The 17727-nt window shown below is 50.8% G+C and overlaps 1 protein-coding gene across 1 annotated transcript in view; it reads left to right on the top strand.

Annotated features, from left to right (window-relative positions):
- COPG2 (COPI coat complex subunit gamma 2) overlaps positions 1-17727 on the top strand; it is a 282874-nt gene that overhangs the window by 251215 nt on the left and 13932 nt on the right. The window lies entirely within an intron of this gene.

The following is a 17727-nucleotide window of genomic DNA, read 5'->3' as shown; positions in this document are numbered from 1 at the left end:
ACCCTCAATGTCCCATCCTACTTCCCCTATGACTTGCTAGTCACATGAAGGATTGATTGGTCCTTCCATGACCTGTGCTGGTCTCTTCACTTACACTCCTCCTCCCCCCATTGCCCGCTCTCTCATCCCCAAGAGGGGTCTGCTGACTCCAACTGCTGTCCCCTGTTCCTTACCTTTGGGGGTCCACCATTATGAGATGGTGGTGGCTTACCTGACCTTCTCTGTAACCTCACCTCCTCTCGCCTAGCCCTGCGCTGACAGGGTTGTCCCCAGGCTTTTCCATGGGCCACTTCTCCACACCTCGTCGTCCTCTGACCTCATCCCACCAGGCCGGCATTGCTCTTTGGCCTTACCCACTCTGTGATATTCAGCCTGGGTGGGAATCTGCCCGCCCTAGAGCCACCCATGGGAGGAAAGTACCTGCCTTCCCCTAGTCGCCACCCAGGTTCGTTCTTTACCATTCTTTGGGTGCAGTTCATTCGTCCCCTGCCCTTTCTCACTCTTTTGTGCCCTTGGAATTTGGCCCCTCTCCTACATTCTCCCACACGCCGAATGTGCTCACCTCAAGTCCTACCTCTTGGGCCTGGGTTCATCATCTTTCTTGCTTTGCTTCTCTACTGCATAGGTAGCAAGAAAACTGTCCTTCCTCAGCCAGGTGACATTTCTGCAGTCATAGACGGTACCTCTTCTTGCCGATGCCCATGGTGCTCTGTGTGCTCGTTACCTCTTTCCTCACCTTCTGCACACCCCACTGCCGTCTCCTTGGCCCTCATATTCTCTCCTGCATCTGCCCGCTTGCCTACGCCCTCTCCTCACAGCCTGTGAAACTGGACTGTGATTTCCTCCAGGGACACGCGAACCTCGGTACTGGTTACCTTTCCTGATTCCATTGGGACCCCTTTGTTGCACAGTCTTGGGGCACAGCCCTTGGGGAGCCTCTTCCTCTGATTCCCCTACCTCTTCCTTATCAGTCTGGGTCAGTGGCTCCCACCGTTCACAGTGGGGCAATTTGGATTTAACGGGGGCGATTTCAAACGAGTTGATAAGAGTGAATTTCTTGCATTTCTGAAGCTTCTAGGAGCTTCATATACTAGTAGAGTAGAGAACGATCTTTTGTGACATATTCATCACTTAAGTTCTCTGTTATACGTTTCGTTTTTATTTTTTTTGTTGTTTTTTTCTCCTTTAAAGTATTACAAATACTAGTACATCTGTGTCCCTCTCCCCCCAACTGACCTTCCCCAAGCCTCCCCTACCCCCCGGTATCAGTTATATGTTTAAAAGTTTATTTGCTATTTTTTGATATCACTTCAATTGTTATTTTGGGGCAATTTCTGGGTTATTTCTTCCCCAGTATGTCAACTGTCTGTTGTTGTTTGCTTTTTCTCTTTCATGGATGCCATCTTGTTTGGAAGGTTGTTTAGACCAAGTTAGTGGCCTTTTAGGTGTCCTCCACATGAATCGGAGTTCACTTTTTGAATAATGGGAATTATATGCCACGGGCCGGGGAAGCATCAGGATTTTAGAGATGCTTAGGTGGGGCATGGGCAAAAACAGGTTGGGAGCCACTGCTCTGGGTCTTTGGCCTTCAGCCCTCCCTCTTGCCCCTGTGCCTGCTCAGCCATGCCTGACACCTTGGCGCTCGGTCTCGCTCTGCACAGAGCCCTGGGTCTTGCTGTCCGCCCCTCTCTTCTCCTTCCTCTGCCAGCCATCGTCTCTCTGCCAGATCATCTCCAGTCCCAGCTGGGCCTTGCTTCTGCTCTACAGCCCTTCAGGTGCTCTCTGATCACATCAGTCCACCCTAAATTTCCCCGTTAGTCGCTCCTGTCTCGCTCAGCCCTCCTCCTCAAGAGGCCTCAGTGCCAGGACCAAACCTTGGTGCTCTGCTCCCTACTCACTCCAGGTGAAGCCCAGGGTGCCACCCTCTATCCTTCCAGGTGATTTCTCGGCTACATCCCTTTGCTTGCTGTCTGCCTGCTCCAGGGTCCCTTAGCCCCATTCTGACATGCTTGAGTCTCATACCTCCACCTCCTCACCTGCTCATGCTTCGCCTCTGTACCCAGCTCTCCTCTCTGCCCCTTCCACCCAGTGATTCTCACCCGAGGGTGCATGACCCCCCAAGAGGTCTATCAGCAACATCTTTGGGGTGTGTTTTTGTGTTTTCTTTTGAATTTTTTTGGTTTTGTTGTTTCAAGCAGTGTACTGCTCCCCCTTCAGATGGTCTGATAGGCCTCCCTTGGGGGTCATGCCCACCCCCCCCCTCGGGTGAACCTCACCCCCCCCACCCCCGGGAAGAATCACTGCTGTGGAAGCCCCACCTGACTCCTGGGCTGCACTCACCCTTGGGCCTCTAGCCTTCTACTGGTTGCCATTGACCCATTTTCCTGCAAGATCCCAGCATTCGCACCATTCTCTCACTGTCCCGACACTGTCCTCCTGCAACTGCCCGACTCCCTTCCAACCCCAATCTGCAAAACACCATTATTTATCTGTAGCCACCACCACAATTCCAAAACAGACACACACACGCACACAAACACACACACTCACACACACACACTCACCCACGCATAAGCTACTCCCTCTCCCTATCTTCACGACTCTGGTGCCTTGTGGAAGTACCTTTGTCCCAGGACCTGGATATTCTCAGCTCTTGCTCTTCTCCCTTTTCTGGATGTTTTCCCTCCTCTCACACCCCTGGCATGATCCTTCCACAGAGCCCCTGTGGTCCTCTCAAGTGCTGGTGTGTTTTCCGCCAACCAGACTTTGGCCTTCGCCTATCCTGCTAGGGCTACTCTCCAGTGGGCTCTCTGGGTGCATTCCCTGGTCTTGCCCTCCTGCTCCTTAGTTGTCCTCATCATGCCCACCACTTGACACGGAATCAGCCCACAATGTGCATTAAAGGAGTTGAGCATTCCCGTGCATGGAGCTTGGCTCCCTTCACCCAACCCCATCCCAATCCATGTCCTCCTCTCCAACCCTGGCACACCAGAAACGCCTCCAGACTCGACCCCCGATCCCACCTCTCCCTGCCTCCATGCTCCACCCTCTGCTTGACCCTCAGTGTCCCATCCTACTTCCCCTATGACTTGCTAGTCAGATGAAGGATTGATTGGTCCTTCCATGACCTGTGCTGGTCTCTTCACTTACACTCCTCCTCCCCCCATTGCCCGCTCTCTCATCCCCAAGAGGGGTCTGCTGACTCCAACTGCTGTCCTCTGTTCAATACCTTTGGGGGTCCACCATTATGAGATGGTGGTGGCTTACCTGACCTTCTCTGTAACCTCACCTCCTCTCGCCTAGCCCTGCGCTGACAGGGTTGTCCCCAGGCTTTTCCATGGGCCACTTCTCCACACCTCGTCGTCCTCTGACCTCATCCCACCAGGCCAGCATTGCTCTTTGGCCTTACCCACTCTGTGATATTCAGCCTGGGTGGGATCCTGCCCGCCCTAGAGCCACCCATGGGAGGAAAGTACCTGCCTTCCCCTAGTCGCCACCCAGGTTCGTTCTTTACCATTCTTTGGGTGCAGTTCATTCGTCCCCTGCCCTTTCTCACTCTTTTGTGCCCTTGGAATTTGGCCCCTCTCCTACACTCTCCCACACGCCGAATGTGCTCACCTCAAGTCCTACCTCTTGGGCCTGGGTTCATCATCTTTCTTGCTTTGCTTCTCTACTGCATAGGTAGCAAGAAAACTGTCCTTCCTCAGCCAGGTGACATTTCTGCAGTCATAGACGGTACCTCTTCTTGCCGATGCCCATGGTGCTCTGTGTGCTCATTACCTCATTCCTCACCTTCTGCACACCCCACTGCCGTCTCCTTGGCCCTCATATACTCTCCTGCATCTGCCCGCTTGCCTACGCCCTCTCCTCACAGCCTGTGAACCTGGACTGTGATTTCCTCCAGGGACATGCGAACCTCGGTACTGGTTACCTTTCCTGATTCCATTGGGACCCCTTTGTTGCACAGTCTTGGGGCACAGCCCTTGGGGAGCCTCTTCCTCTGATTCCCCTACCTCTTCCTTATCAGTCTGGGTCAGTGGCTCCCACCGTTCACAGTGGGGCAATTTGGATTTAAAGGGGGCGATTTCAAACGAGTTGATAAGAGTGTGTTTCTTGCATTTGTGAAGCTTCTAGGAGCTTCATATACTAGTAGAGTAGAGAACGATCTTTTGTGACATATTCATCACCTAAGTTCTCTGTTATACTTTTCGTTTTATGTTTTGTTTGTTTTTTTTCACATTTCAAGTAATACAAAGACTACTACATCTGTGTCCTTTTCCCCCCAGTTGACCTTCCCCCAGCCTCTCTACCCCCGGCATCTGTTATATGTTTAAAATTTTTATGCTATTTTTTGATATCACTTCAGTTGTTATTTTGGGGCAATTTCTGGGTTATTTCTTCCCCAGTATGTCAACTGTCTGTTGTTGTTTGCTTTTTCTCTTTCATGGATGCCATCTTGTTTGGAAGGTTGTTTAGACCAAGTTAGTGGCCTTTTAGGTGTCCTCCACATGAATCGGAGTTCACTTTTTGAATAATGGGAATTATATGCCACGGGCCGGGGAAGCATCAGGATTTTAGAGATGCTTAGGTGGGGCATGGGCAAAAACAGGTTGGGAGCCACTGCTCTGGGTCTTTGGCCTTCAGCCCTCCCTCTTGCCCCTGTGCCTGCTCAGCCATGCCTGACACCTTGGCGCTCGGTCTCGCTCTGCACAGAGCCCTGGGTCTTGCTGTCCGCCCCTCTCTTCTTCTTCCTCTGCCAGCCATCGTCTCTCTGCCAGATCATCTCCAGTCCCAGCTGGGCCTTGCTTCTGCTCTACAGCCCTTCACGTGCTCTCTGATCACATCAGTCCACTCTAAATTTCCCCGTTGTTCGCTCCTGTCTCCCTCAGCCCTCCTCCTCAAGAGGCCTCAGTGCCAGGACCAAAACTTGGTGCTCTGCTCCCTACTAATTCAAGTGAATCCCAGGGTTCCACCCTCTATCCTTCCAGGTGATTTCTCGGCTACATCCATTTTCTCGCTTTCTCCCTGGTTCTGGATCTTTTAACCCCATTCTGACATTCCTGACTTTCATGCAACCACCCCACTCTCTTCCAAACCCTGTTGTGCAAAGCACCATCATTAGCTCATGCCACCACCACAATCCCAACACACACACTTAAGTTACTCCTTCCTCCCTCCCATTGTGGCTCTTATATATTTGGAAATATCTTTGCCCCAGAATCTGGTCTTTCTCAGCACTTGATATTGTCCCTTTCTCTATCCATCCTCCCACACCACTGGCGTATTTCTCCCAGATCCCTTTTTATGACTTCTTCCAACCGGACCTTTCCCCTTCCTTCTTATTGCAATTTCTCTCCTTGGTTTTCTCTGCTTTGGGTCCCTGGTCTTTCCCTCAACTGTTCCACTCTTGCAATAACCCTGGCATGATCCTTCTATGCTTCTTCTGTGGTCCTTTTGAGTCTTCTCTTTTTTCCCCCTCAACCCGACCTTTCCCTTTCCTCTTTCCTATAGATCCTCTTCTTGCGTCCCCTCTCTTTTTGCCTTCCCCCTCCTCAACCTGTTATCATCACTCCAAACACTTGATGTGGAATCAGTCCACAATCTCCATTAACTCCCATGCATGGAGATTGGCTCCCGTTTCCCAATCTCTTCTGAAATCCCAAGGTCAATCTGCTGGCGTGCACTCAACCTTGCCCACCTCCTGTTTTCCAGTGGTTTCCTCTGACAGTTGTTCCTTGAAGATTCCATTCTTGCCCGCCCCCCCCCCCACATACACACACACACACACACACACACACACACACACTATCCCAGCACTGTTTTCTTGTAAGCACCACACTCCCTTCCATATATTCTGCCACCTGACATTTCAAAACTCCCAGTCTGCTTTAGAGCATTGTTTTTTTACTTTGGACACTCTCATACTCGTCCTGCCATCCCCTTTTTTTGACTCTCAGTTATTGTATTAATATCTTCATTCTGAGTTTTGTTTTTCTTGGCCATAATAGTCCTCACTTCCCTATTCTCCTATCAACCAGACCTTTCCCTTCTCCCCTTTCCTGGAGGTACTCTCCTGTGTCCTCTCTGGGTGGATTCACTGGTCTTTCCTACCCCCTCATCCTGTTGCCCTCACTCCCAATAGTTGAGATGGAATCAGTCCACAAGCTCAGATAAAGAAGTTGGTTTCCTTGGTGCCTAAAGTTTGGCTCATATAGTCCCATCCCCACCCTAGTGCCCATTGATTCCTACCCCTCCCTCCTGTCCAACCCCATCTTACCCAATCCCCACCCTAAAGCCCGGCTATTCCCCTCCCTACCTCCCTCCCCTTCCCCACCACCCACCCCATCCCGTGCTCCCACCCCATCCCCTGCTCCCACCCCATCCCCTGCTCCCACCCCATCCCCTCCTCCCACCCCAATCCCGCCGGATCCGGATTAAGTAGTATAGAGCCTGGCCAAAAAGTTTACCTTTGTCCCAACTTACAAGGCTTTATGAGCTTCCACTGTTCCCTGCCCCTGCTATCCTTGTTACTATGTCACTGCTCACAATGTTTGGCCCAGAAGTTTGAACTTTCCTCTGGTTCTCTCCTCTGAGATCTGCCAGGTGCCTACTCTGCCACCTTTCTCTTCTCCTTGGTCCTCCACTATCTTCAGTCCACTGTGGTCCACTCTCCATCCTCCCTGAATGCCTCGCATCACCTCGTCTGTCTCTGAGCGGTGACCCTTCACTAGCAGGGCATCAAAGCCCCAGATGGACATCATTCCCATGACCTTTCCTCAAGCTGTGCATATTTTCCTTTCATCCCAGGAAGTCACCCTGTCTCTTCTCTTTGGCTCATGCATCTCAAAGCTTCCTAATGTTTTTTATCATCAGTTCTCCTTAAGGATGTGCTTCCACCTGTGACCTGCTGTCACCATTTATACTCTTTCCACCCCTTAGCCATGCCACCTTCTCTCCTGCTGTCTCTCATCTAGTCCTCCACTGCCTCCAACCACTGCCTTCCCTTTATGCTACCTTTAGCTTGACCTTGCCCTGTCTCACTTGTCTTCCTCTTTCTCTCCCTTTAATCAAGATATTGCCCGCAGGACTAGACCCACACTTCCTCCTCTTCTTCCTTCCCTCACCTCCACTGCTTCCATCTTGCCTCCATCGGGCCTGATTGCACCTATGCCCATCACCCTTGCTCACCCCCTACCCTTGGACAAGGTTTGGATCCTCCCTTGGCCCTCTTACCCTCTAGGTCACATTCTCCTTACAACACCCATGTGCAGATTTTAAACCTTACTCTCACTCTTCATCTCATACTGCACTTCCCCCTCTGTTGTCCCTCAACCTCTTTAACAAGAGCCCCCATCCCAAGCCCCCATCCCACCCCTTGCTCTCTCCTGCTATGCCTCATTGCTACCCATATTCTTGGATTAGACCTATGACACCCCACTGATTTGAAAGTCCCCATCCCTCTCTACTTCCCTATCTGGAATCTCTCCAACACATGCTAGAATTCTCCTTTCCAGCCTCCCTTGAACAGCACAGCATGGATTCCATGATGGTTGTAAAATGTCACCTCCTTCTTGATTCCTGTCTGCTGCTCCTCCATTTCTAAGCATATTTGCTACACACACACTGGACTCCATCAATGTGAGTCTGTCCAGACGTCCTTGAGATTAACTGCCAATGGTTTGTGCAGTGTGCCCCATTTCCTCACCACTACCATTGTAGCCCTCTCCCCACTTGCTCCTGATGACCCTCTATCTTCAAATGCCCAAGTTATGTGGCCTCAGTCTGCTGTGCTCTATCCTATATCAGGTCTCAATACCCCACATGCCGCTTTTCTTTCCCCTGGGGTTCTGAAGATGCCCCCAGATTGGCAGTTCTTCGGTCTGCCTTCCCATTTCCTGCCTCCCATTAATGACCCTGAGTGCCTTACATATTCATAAGATTCTCTCCCCTCTCCTGAAATGCCTGCCCCTTTCTCTTCCCTAAGATAACTCACTCTGCTCATCTCCTGATCATGGCTCCCAAGACTCCACTGTGTCTCTGTTCCTAGGTGTGGACTGAATCTTGCTTTACACATCCTCTGCTTTATCGCTCACTGTCATCTTCAATAAACCCCTCAGCTTTATCTTCAATTTTCCATCCTACTTTCCCCACAACCTGCTTAACCTGGGATGGATTCATGTTTTTTCCTTGATACTGGCTCCCTCTGACCTGCCCTAATATTATTCCTGTTGCAAAGTGCTGTACAGAATCCATCTTCTGTCTCAATTCACCCCAAGCATCCTACCTTTTCCAGTCCACCATTTTGGATAAGGTCCTTACCTATCTAAACTCCTATCTTAGCTTCTACATTTCACCATCCCCTGACTTACAGGGTTGTCCCTAATGGTTTCAGTGGGCCACTACCTCTACACCTCACCCACTCTCCTGTTTCTCATTAACCTCTACACACTGTCCTCTTTCTCCTGCATGAGCTTCTTCATACCCTTGGTCCACTCATGGGAGTAGAGTTTCTGGGTTCCCCACTTTCTCTCCCTCCTTCAGGTACTTTATAATCCCTCTCTTAGTACAGTGTGTTCCCTAATCTTCTCAAGCCTATTCTGCCCTAGCTGCAAGGTGCCATCTCCTGCCCTTTCTCACTGTTTTGTCTCCTTAGAACATGGCCCCTCTAATACACTCTCCCACAGTCCGAATGTGCTCACCTGATGTCCTACCTCTTGGGCCTGGGTTCATCATCTTTCCTGCTTTGCTTCTCTACTGCATACGTAGCAAGAGAACTGTCCTTCCTCAGCCAGGTGACATTTCTGCAGCCACAGACTGTACATCTCCTGGCTGATGCCCATGGTGCTCTGTGTGCTCGTTATCTCATTCCTCCTCACCTTCTGCACACCCCACTGCCATCTCCTTGGCCCTCATATGCTCTCCTGCATCTGCCCGCTTGCCTACGCCCTCTCCTCACAGCCTGTGACCCTGGACTATGATTTCCTCCAGGGACTCACAAACCTCTTTCCCCGTAACCTTTCCTGTTTCCACTGAGACCCCTTTGTTGTATGCTCTTGGGACACAGCCCTTGGGGAGCTTCGTCCTCTGATTCTCTTATCTCTTCCTTATCACTCTAGGACTTTTACCTTCACCCCTCCCTCTTGCCCCCACCCCCAGCCCGCCTGCTAACCCACACTGGACACCATGGTCCTCAGTCTCAACCTGCGCAGAGGCCTAAGTACTGCTGTCCACCACTCCTTCTCTCCTTCCTCTGGCAGCCTTCGTCTCTCTCTTCCCCTAGATGATCTTCAGTGTGGGCTCCAGTCCCAGCTGGGCCTTCTTTGTGCTCCACAGCCTGTCAGGTGCTCTCTGCTCATTATCAGCCCAACTCAACTTGCCCTGTTCATCACTCCATCTCCCTCAGCCCTCCTCCTCAAGAGGCCTCAGTTCCAAGACCAAACCTTGGTGCTCCACTCCGTACTCACTCCAGGTGAATACCAACACCCTCTCTGTATCCTTCCAGGTGATTTCTCGGCTACATCCATTTGCTCATTGTCTGCCTGGTCCAGGGTCCTTTAACCCCATTCTGACATTCCCAACTCTGATGCCTCCACCTCTCCCAGTCAGGCGCTCATCTGCTCATGCTTTGCCTCTCTGCCCAGCTCTCCTCTCTGCCTTTTCCACCCAGTGATTCTCACCCAAGGGTGCATGACCCCCAAGGCAGCCTATCAGCAACATCTTTGAGGTGTGTTTTTGTGTTTTCTGTTGGGACTTTTTGTTTTGTTTTGTTTTTTTGTTGTTTTGAGCAGAGCATTGCTCCCCCTTCAGATGGTGTGATAGGCCTACCTTGGGAGTCATGCCCCCCGCTCGAGTGAAATTCACCCCCTTTTCCCCGGGAAGAATCACTGCTGTGGAAACCCAACCTGACTCCTGGGCTGCACTCACCCTTGGGCCTCTCACGTTTCATACTTGACTGTTGATATTTGCTCCTAAAGGATCCCAGCATTCAATCCCACTCTTGAATTCTCCTGACACTATCCTATTGGTAACACCACATTCCCTTCCATATTTATTCTTTCATACCCTGCATACCCCAAACCCCAGTCTGTATCACAGCATTTTTTTCACCCCTCTTTTCTAATAGCCCTCATGCCCTACACTCTTGATGACTTTTACGAATTGTGACAATATCTTGGGTCCAAATCTTGTCATTCTTGGCCCCAGTGGTCCTCAAACCCCTCTGTGTTTCCTGCCAACCAGACCTTCCCTCCCCACTTTGGAGTAACTCTCCTGTGCCCCCCCCTGTGTGGATTCTCTGGTCTTCTCCACCCTTTCCTCAACCCATAGTAATCACCCCCACCACTTGACATGGAATCAGTCCACAAACTCATTAAAGACGGTTTCCTCAGAGCCTGTAGTTTGGCTCATATTTCCCACCTACCCCAATCCCCATTGATCCCTACTCTGCCCTCCCATTTAACCCCATTAAACCCAACCCAACCCTGTCCTGCTCCTCAATGTAGCTCCCACCCCACCTCTCCCACACACCCCCATCCCTGCCTCCCACCCTAACCCAGAGTCCAGCCCCAACCCAGCCTCCCACCCCCACCCCACCCTACCCCTGCGGATCCGTATTATTAAAGAGCCTGGCGGAAAAGTTCTCCCCTTGCCACAACATCAAGGTCACAAGAGCAGCTGCTTTTGTGCACTCATTGCTAGCCACCCCTTTTCCACTCCTCCTCTTCCCCATACTGGTGTTCATGCTGGCTCACACCGAAATTCTGAACTTCCTTCTGGTTCGTTCATCTGAGATCTTCCAGGGTGCCTACTCTGCCACTTCCCTTTTCTCCTTGATCCCCCTGTTGGTGTCCAAACTGTCTCCCTTCAACTCGGTTCCACTCTCGGTCTCTCCTGGATGCCTCCTATCACTTTGTCTGTATCTGGGAGGTGACCCTTCGCTAGCGCAGCATGAAGGCCCCATTGGACATCCCTTCCTGCTACTGTTCCTCACACAACATAGTTCCCTTTTCCTACTAGGTCTATGGAAAATGTCTTCTCTTCTCTAGGGCTTGTGCATCTCAAAAGCCTGTAGTACTTATCATTTAGTCATATTGTGTCCTCCCTTCACAGGGGTGTACTCCCTCCTCTGACTAGTTCTCACCACTTACTCTCTCTATCCCCCACAGGCCACACTCTCTCCTGAAACCATCTGCTGTCACCCATTAGGTCCTTTCACTGGTCCAAGCACTGTCTTCCCTTCAGGCTCCCTTTTCTCTAGCCTTACCCTGTCTCACTTTTCTTCCTCTTCCCTCTTCCCTTGCCCAGAGGACTTTACAGTCAGTTCTGCCACACCCTCCTCCTCTTCCTTCCCTCGCCTCCATTGCTTTCATTTCTCCTCCCTTAGGCCCCTTATGCATCCCTTGCTATCACCCTTGACCTCCATTCTCTGTGGACACTTACCGAAACCCCACCCCCCACCCCTTGCCCTCTTTCCCTCTTGGCCACGATCCCCTCACAAGATCCATGTCACAGTTTAGACCCTTCCCTTGTTCTCCATCACATTCCTACTTGCCCCCTATGTTGTCCACTGGATTCAGCTTCCAACAAGAGCCTGTCCCCAACCCCTGCTGTCCCAGCCTTTGCTCTGTCCCTCTGTGCCTCTTTACTGTCCACATTATCTCCTCAGACTGGACCTGTAACACAGCTTTTAAAGTTCCCACATTCTTCCCTACTTCTATGTGGATTCTTTCAACTGCAAGTAGACCTCCACACATTATTGCCCCTGGTACAGTAGATGCATGCATCAGGTGCTCATTGCGAAATGCCACCCCTGCCTTCATTTCCATTAGCTCCTCCACCATTTTTATGCATATCTGCTAAACAGCAGTATTGTCCATCCACAGGAGTCTCGCTCAAAGTCCCTGAGGCAAAGTATCTGCTTTCTCCACATCCACTCCCTCCTTCCTGTTCCTAGCCATCCCTTCCAGCACAGGATCCTCTCACCAAGCCTCTCCTTCACTGAGAGGCAGCACCATCTGCCCATTCTCACTATTCTGGCCCATTGGACCACATACCCCTTAACACACTCTCCTAGTGTTCAAATAGAACACCTGGGTTCAGAGCCTCTCCTACTTTGCTTCTGTGCTGCATACATGGCCAAGGCCCTGTCTTACCCGGGCCATGTGACATTCTTTCAGCTACTGTCTGTGAGTCTTCTGGCTGGATTCAGTAGTCTGCTCTGCTGTGTGCTCCCTTCTTGATCCCCCCCCCCCAATATTCATTCCAACTCAGTCGTCATTGCTTCAGACATACTGTACTGAATCCCCACACTCCATGCACCAACTCCAGCTCATAACCTGTGGAACAGTTGTGGTTTCCTTCTGGGACCCACAAATGTCACTCCCCATTAACATTTCATGTTTCCATTCAGACCACTTTGTTGCACACTCTTTGGACACAGCTCTTGGAAGCCTCCTCTGACTCTCCTACCTTTTTCTTGTCACCACAAGACTTTTGCCTTCAATCCTCCCTCTTGTTTCAGCACCTACCAACCCCACACCTGACACCAAGGCACTCGGTCTCGAATTGCATAGAGTCCTTTGTACTGCTCTTCTTTCTCTCCTTCCTTTCCCAGAAGTCATCTCTCTCCCAGATGCTCTCCTTCAGTATCTCCTGTCCTGCCTCACCTTGCCTTTAGGTGGACATCCCTGCTCTCTGCTCACATCCACACATCCCCAATTCCATTCACTAGCCACTACCAAGTGACTCAGCCCTGCTCCTCAAGTATCCTTGGAACATCATGTTGGTGCTCCAATCCCTAATCCCAACCCACCCCCCCAGCTGCCTTCACGGCTACATCCATTTGGGCTACATCCATTTGTTCGCTGTCTGCTTGGTCCAGGGTCCTTTGTCCCCATTCTGACATTCTTAACTCTGATACCTCCCCGTCCCCCACTCAGGCGCTCATCTGCTCATGCTTCACCTCTCTGCCCAGCTCTCCTCTCTGTCCCTTTCACCCAGTGATTCTCACCGGAGGGTGCATGACCCCCAAGGCGGCCTATCAGCAACATCTCTAGGGTGTGTTTTTGTGTTTTCTTTTTGAATTTTGTTGGTTTTGTAGTATTGAGCAGAGCACTGCTCCCTCCTCAGATGGTGTGATAGGCCTCCCTTGGGGGCCATGCCCACTGCCCCCCTCAGGTGAAATTCACCCCCTTTCCCCCAGGAAGAATCACTGCTGTGGAAGCCCAACCTGACCCCCTGAATGAGCATTCCCTCTTCGTGCCTCTTACCCTTCCATCAGTTGCCACTGACATTTTTTCCTCAAATTCGCTGCATTGGCCCCCACTCTCACATTGTCCTGGCACTGTCCTCATAGAACCATCACGTTCCCTTTCGTATTTACTCTTTGATACCCAACATGCCCCAAACCTAGGGTCTGCATTAGAACATTGCTCTTTACACACACACACACACACACACACACACACACACACACACATCCTGATACTCCTCCTGCCCCACCCCTTTATGACTTAAATTGTGACAATATCTTTGATCCAAACCTGATCCTTCTTCATACTTCCCCTAAGTTACCCCTCCTTTTTTTCAGGTCCATGACTCTGTCCTCCTGCAGAGTTTTCTTCCTGTGGTCCTCACATCCCTTTGTTCCCCTCCCCCGCTCCCTGCAACCACTTTCCTGTGTCCTCGCTGGTGGACTCCCCCACACTCTCTGTAACCTTTAGTCATCACCCCCAACACAACTTGGAATCAGTCTACAAGCTCAGTAAAAGAAGATGGTTTCTCTGAGCCTGGAGTTTGGCTCATGTTTCCCATCCCCACCCCAAAACTTATCAATCCCAACCCTGCCCTCCCATCAAACCAAACCTATATCCAAATCTGGATGGACCCTTTCCTCACCCATCACCTCCTCCCACCCCATCCCCACCAGATCCATAGTAAAGAGCCTGGCCAGAAGGTTCTATCCTTACTACAGCATTCAGAGCTGCAGAATCATCCACTGTTCACTGGCCTTGCTAGCCACCCTTTTTCTGCTCCTCCTTCCCTATGCCACTGCTTGCACTGGCTGGCCTCAAAAGTTCTGAACTTCCTTCTGGTTGGCACCTCTGAATCTCAGGATGCCTCCTCTGCCATATCCCTCTTCCCTTCGCTCCCCTTGTTGGTGTCCAGCCTGTCTCCCTTCCACTACACTCTACTCTCCATCTTTTCTTGGGTACCTCCCATCACCTTGTCTTTCTCTGGAATTGACCCTCCCATGTTGCTACATCAAAGCCATTTGGACATTCCTTCATGTGACTATTCCATCCATTTCTTCACTTTCCCACATTGGCCCAAGGAAGGCACCTGCCTCTTTTCTAGGGCTTACAGATCTCAAAGCTCCCTAATGCCTGTCATTTATCTACACAGGGTTGTGCTCCCTCCTATGACTTGCTGTCACTGCTCACACTCTTTCCATCCCCTCATCATACTGTGTTCTTTCTGAAACCATCTGCTGCCACTCATCAGGTCCTTTCACTGCTCTAGCCATCACCTTCCTGTTATGATCATTATTCCTTAGCCTTGTCCCATCCTACTTTTCTCTTACCTTTTAATCAAGCCTTTGCCCACAGAACAACACAGCCAACCCCTTAACTTCCTACTCTTCTTTCTTCCCTCAGCTCCACTGCTCCCATTTCTCCTCCCTCGGGACCCAGAATGCACCCCTGCCATTTGCCCTTGACTTCCCACCCTCCATAGACACTGTCCAAATCCACTCTTTGCTCTCTTTCTCTCGGCTACACTCCCCTCACAAAACCCAGATTTTAAGACCCTCCTCTCATTCTCCATCCCATTTTGCCTTGCCCCTTCTGCTTTTCACCTAGTCTAGCCTGAACATGAAACCCCACCATCCAACCCCTGACATCCTCCCTTTGCTTTATCCCTCTGTGCCCCTTTGCTACCCGCATTCTTTTCTCTGACTAAACCTATTACACTGCACTGCTTTTGAAAGTTCCCATCCTTCCGTACTTCCCTTGCAGAGTCTCTCCACCACATCCTAGACCACCATCCTGCCCAGCCTCCCTGGAATAGTGAATTGTGGATTTGGTAATCATTGTGAAATGTCACCTCCCCTCCTCCCCATCTTCTCCCCTCCCCTCCCATTTTCTTGTGTCTTTGTTACCTACACACTGGAGTTCATCTCAATCCCTGAGGTTACCTGCCATGGTTTCTGTGCAAGGTCAGTCTTAATGTGCAACGCAGCCTGTTTCTCCTCTTTCACATCAGTCATTGTGGCCCCTTTCCCCATGTGCTCTTGAAGGCCTCTATTCTTCAAATGCCCAGGCTATTACTTCTCAGCTCTGCTCCTTAGTCTGATCTCAATACCTCACATGCCACCACTGTTGCCCTGAGTTTCTCTGATGTCCCCAGATGAGAGCTTTTAAGGCCACCTTCCCATTTTCTGTGGTGCCCCCGTTACTGACACCAAGACCCTCCCATGTTTGTGACGTTCTCTCCCTTTGTCCCTGCTGTTTGTCCATTTCCTTCCCTTCCACTTTCCTGACCATCTCCCTCACCACCTGCCAATAATCCCATGAATTCACTTGTCTTTTCCTTAACATCTGCTTCCCTCTTCACTTGTGCTCATGCTGCCCCGGTTGCCAGCTTCTTCGCCCCCAGCATACTGTACTGAATCCATCTGCCATCTGAAGTAACTCCTAAGCACTCTACCTTATCAAGTCTACCATTCTGGAGACAGTTGCTTCTCTGGGCTTCACTCTTACCTTTCATCTTCTCACCCTGCCATTCCCTGACAGAGTTATCCCCACGTTTTCCACAGGCCACGATCTCTACACCTCATCCTCTGGCTCCTCCCACCTTCCCCAAGTGCCTTGATTGCTTTACCAGCACTGTGTTCTTCCTCCTACATGGGCTTCCTCATGCCCTTGTTCCACTTTTGTGAGACAAATACCTAAATTCTCCATGTCTATTCCCTCTTTTGGGCTCTTAGCTATCCCTCTCTTGACTCATTGGTCCCCTGAACCTCTCAATAAATCTCTCCTGCCCTGGATGCAAGTCGCCATCACCTGCCCTTTCTCACTGCCTTGTCCTGTTGGAACATGGCCCTAGCACACTCTCCTAGAGTTCGAGTCTGCTCACCTGATCTTGACCTCCTGGGCCTGGGTTCATCCTCTCTCCTGCTTTGATGCTCTACTGCATACAGAGCAAAGGAACTGTCCTACCTGAGCCATGTGACAATCTTTCAGCCACTACCCATGAATTCACAAGCTGCTCCCACTCCTCATCCCAATTCAGCAGCCATTGCCTCAGATATACTGAATCCTCATGCTCTACCCACCAACCCCTGCTCACACCCTGTGGTTTACTACTGGGACCTGCAGACTTCACTCCCTGTAACCGTCCATGTTGCCATTCAGACCACTTTGTTGTATACTTTCTGACACAGCTCCCAGGGAGCTTCTGGCTTTGACTCTCTTATCTTATTCCCCTTACCACAGAACTTTTGCCTTCAGCTCTCCCTCTTGCACCTCTACCTGCCAACCCTACACCTGATACCAAGGCACTCAGTCTCAACTTGCACAGAGCCCTAGGTACTGCCGTCCACCCCTTCTCTCCTCCTCCCTACAGGCATTCATTCTCTTCCAGATGACTTCCTTCAGTACTGTCTTCCGTTCCATCTGCCCCTTCCATCTGTCCTGCATGGAGCTCTCTGCTCATATCCACACAAACCAACTCCCTTCACCATTCCCATCTCTCCCAGCCTTACATCTCAGGCATACACTTTTTCAAGACCACTGTGTTGGCTCTTCACTCCCTATGAATTAATGGTGAATCCCAGCCCACCCACCACATTTCTCCTCTGCTACATCCATTTGCTCACTACCTGCCTGGTCCAGGGTCCTTTGTCCCCATTCTGACATTCTTGACTCTCATGCCTCCACCTCCACCACTCAGGCGCTCATCTGCTCATGCTTCGCCTCTCTGCCCAGCTCTCCACTCTGCGCCTTCCACCCAGTGATTCTCACCTGAGGGTGCATGACCCCCCCAAGGAGGCCTATCAGTAACATCTTTGGGGTGTGTTTTTGTGTTTTCTTTTGAATTTTTTTGGTTTTGTTGTTTCAAGCAGTGTACTGCTCCCCCTTCAGATGGTGTGATAGGCCTCCCTTGGGGGTCATTCCCTCCCCCCACCCCTCGGGTGAAACTCACCCCCCCCCCACCCCCGGGAAGAATCACTGCTGTGGAAGCCCAACCTGACTCCTGGGCTGCACTCACCCTTGGGCCTCTAGCCTTCTACTGGTTGCCATTGACACATTTTCCTGAAAGATCCCAGCATTCGCACCATTCTCTCACTGTCCCGACACTGTCCTCCTGGACCCACCACATTCCCTTCCCTTTTTACTCTTTCCTACCTGAAATGCCCCAAACCCCAGTCCAGATGAGGACATTCCATCTCATTGTTTTTTCCCTCAGGGACTCCTTTAGTCCTATGTGTAACTCTAGTTTCACATATCCATTCTTTCTCTTCTCTGCCATATTCAACCCCCTGCTCATCTCACCCCATTCCATAACTGGTTCTGCACCATCTTTCTGAAAAAGTTAGAAGTCCTTTCTAGTTATGGGTGCGCACTTTTCAGTTCCATCCCATGGTACCCTTTTCCTCACGTCAAGTCTTCTTGATCTTTTCTTAAACGTTTTTGCCTCCTTTGTTTGGAATTGGATTAAATATACAGG

This window comes from Myotis nattereri, assembly GCF_964212035.1.
Source record: "Myotis nattereri genome assembly, chromosome: 11".
Classification (NCBI taxonomy): domain Eukaryota; kingdom Metazoa; phylum Chordata; class Mammalia; order Chiroptera; family Vespertilionidae; genus Myotis; species Myotis nattereri.
Note: the sequence above shows the minus strand (reverse complement) of the source record. Positions and strands in the feature narration are given on the sequence as shown.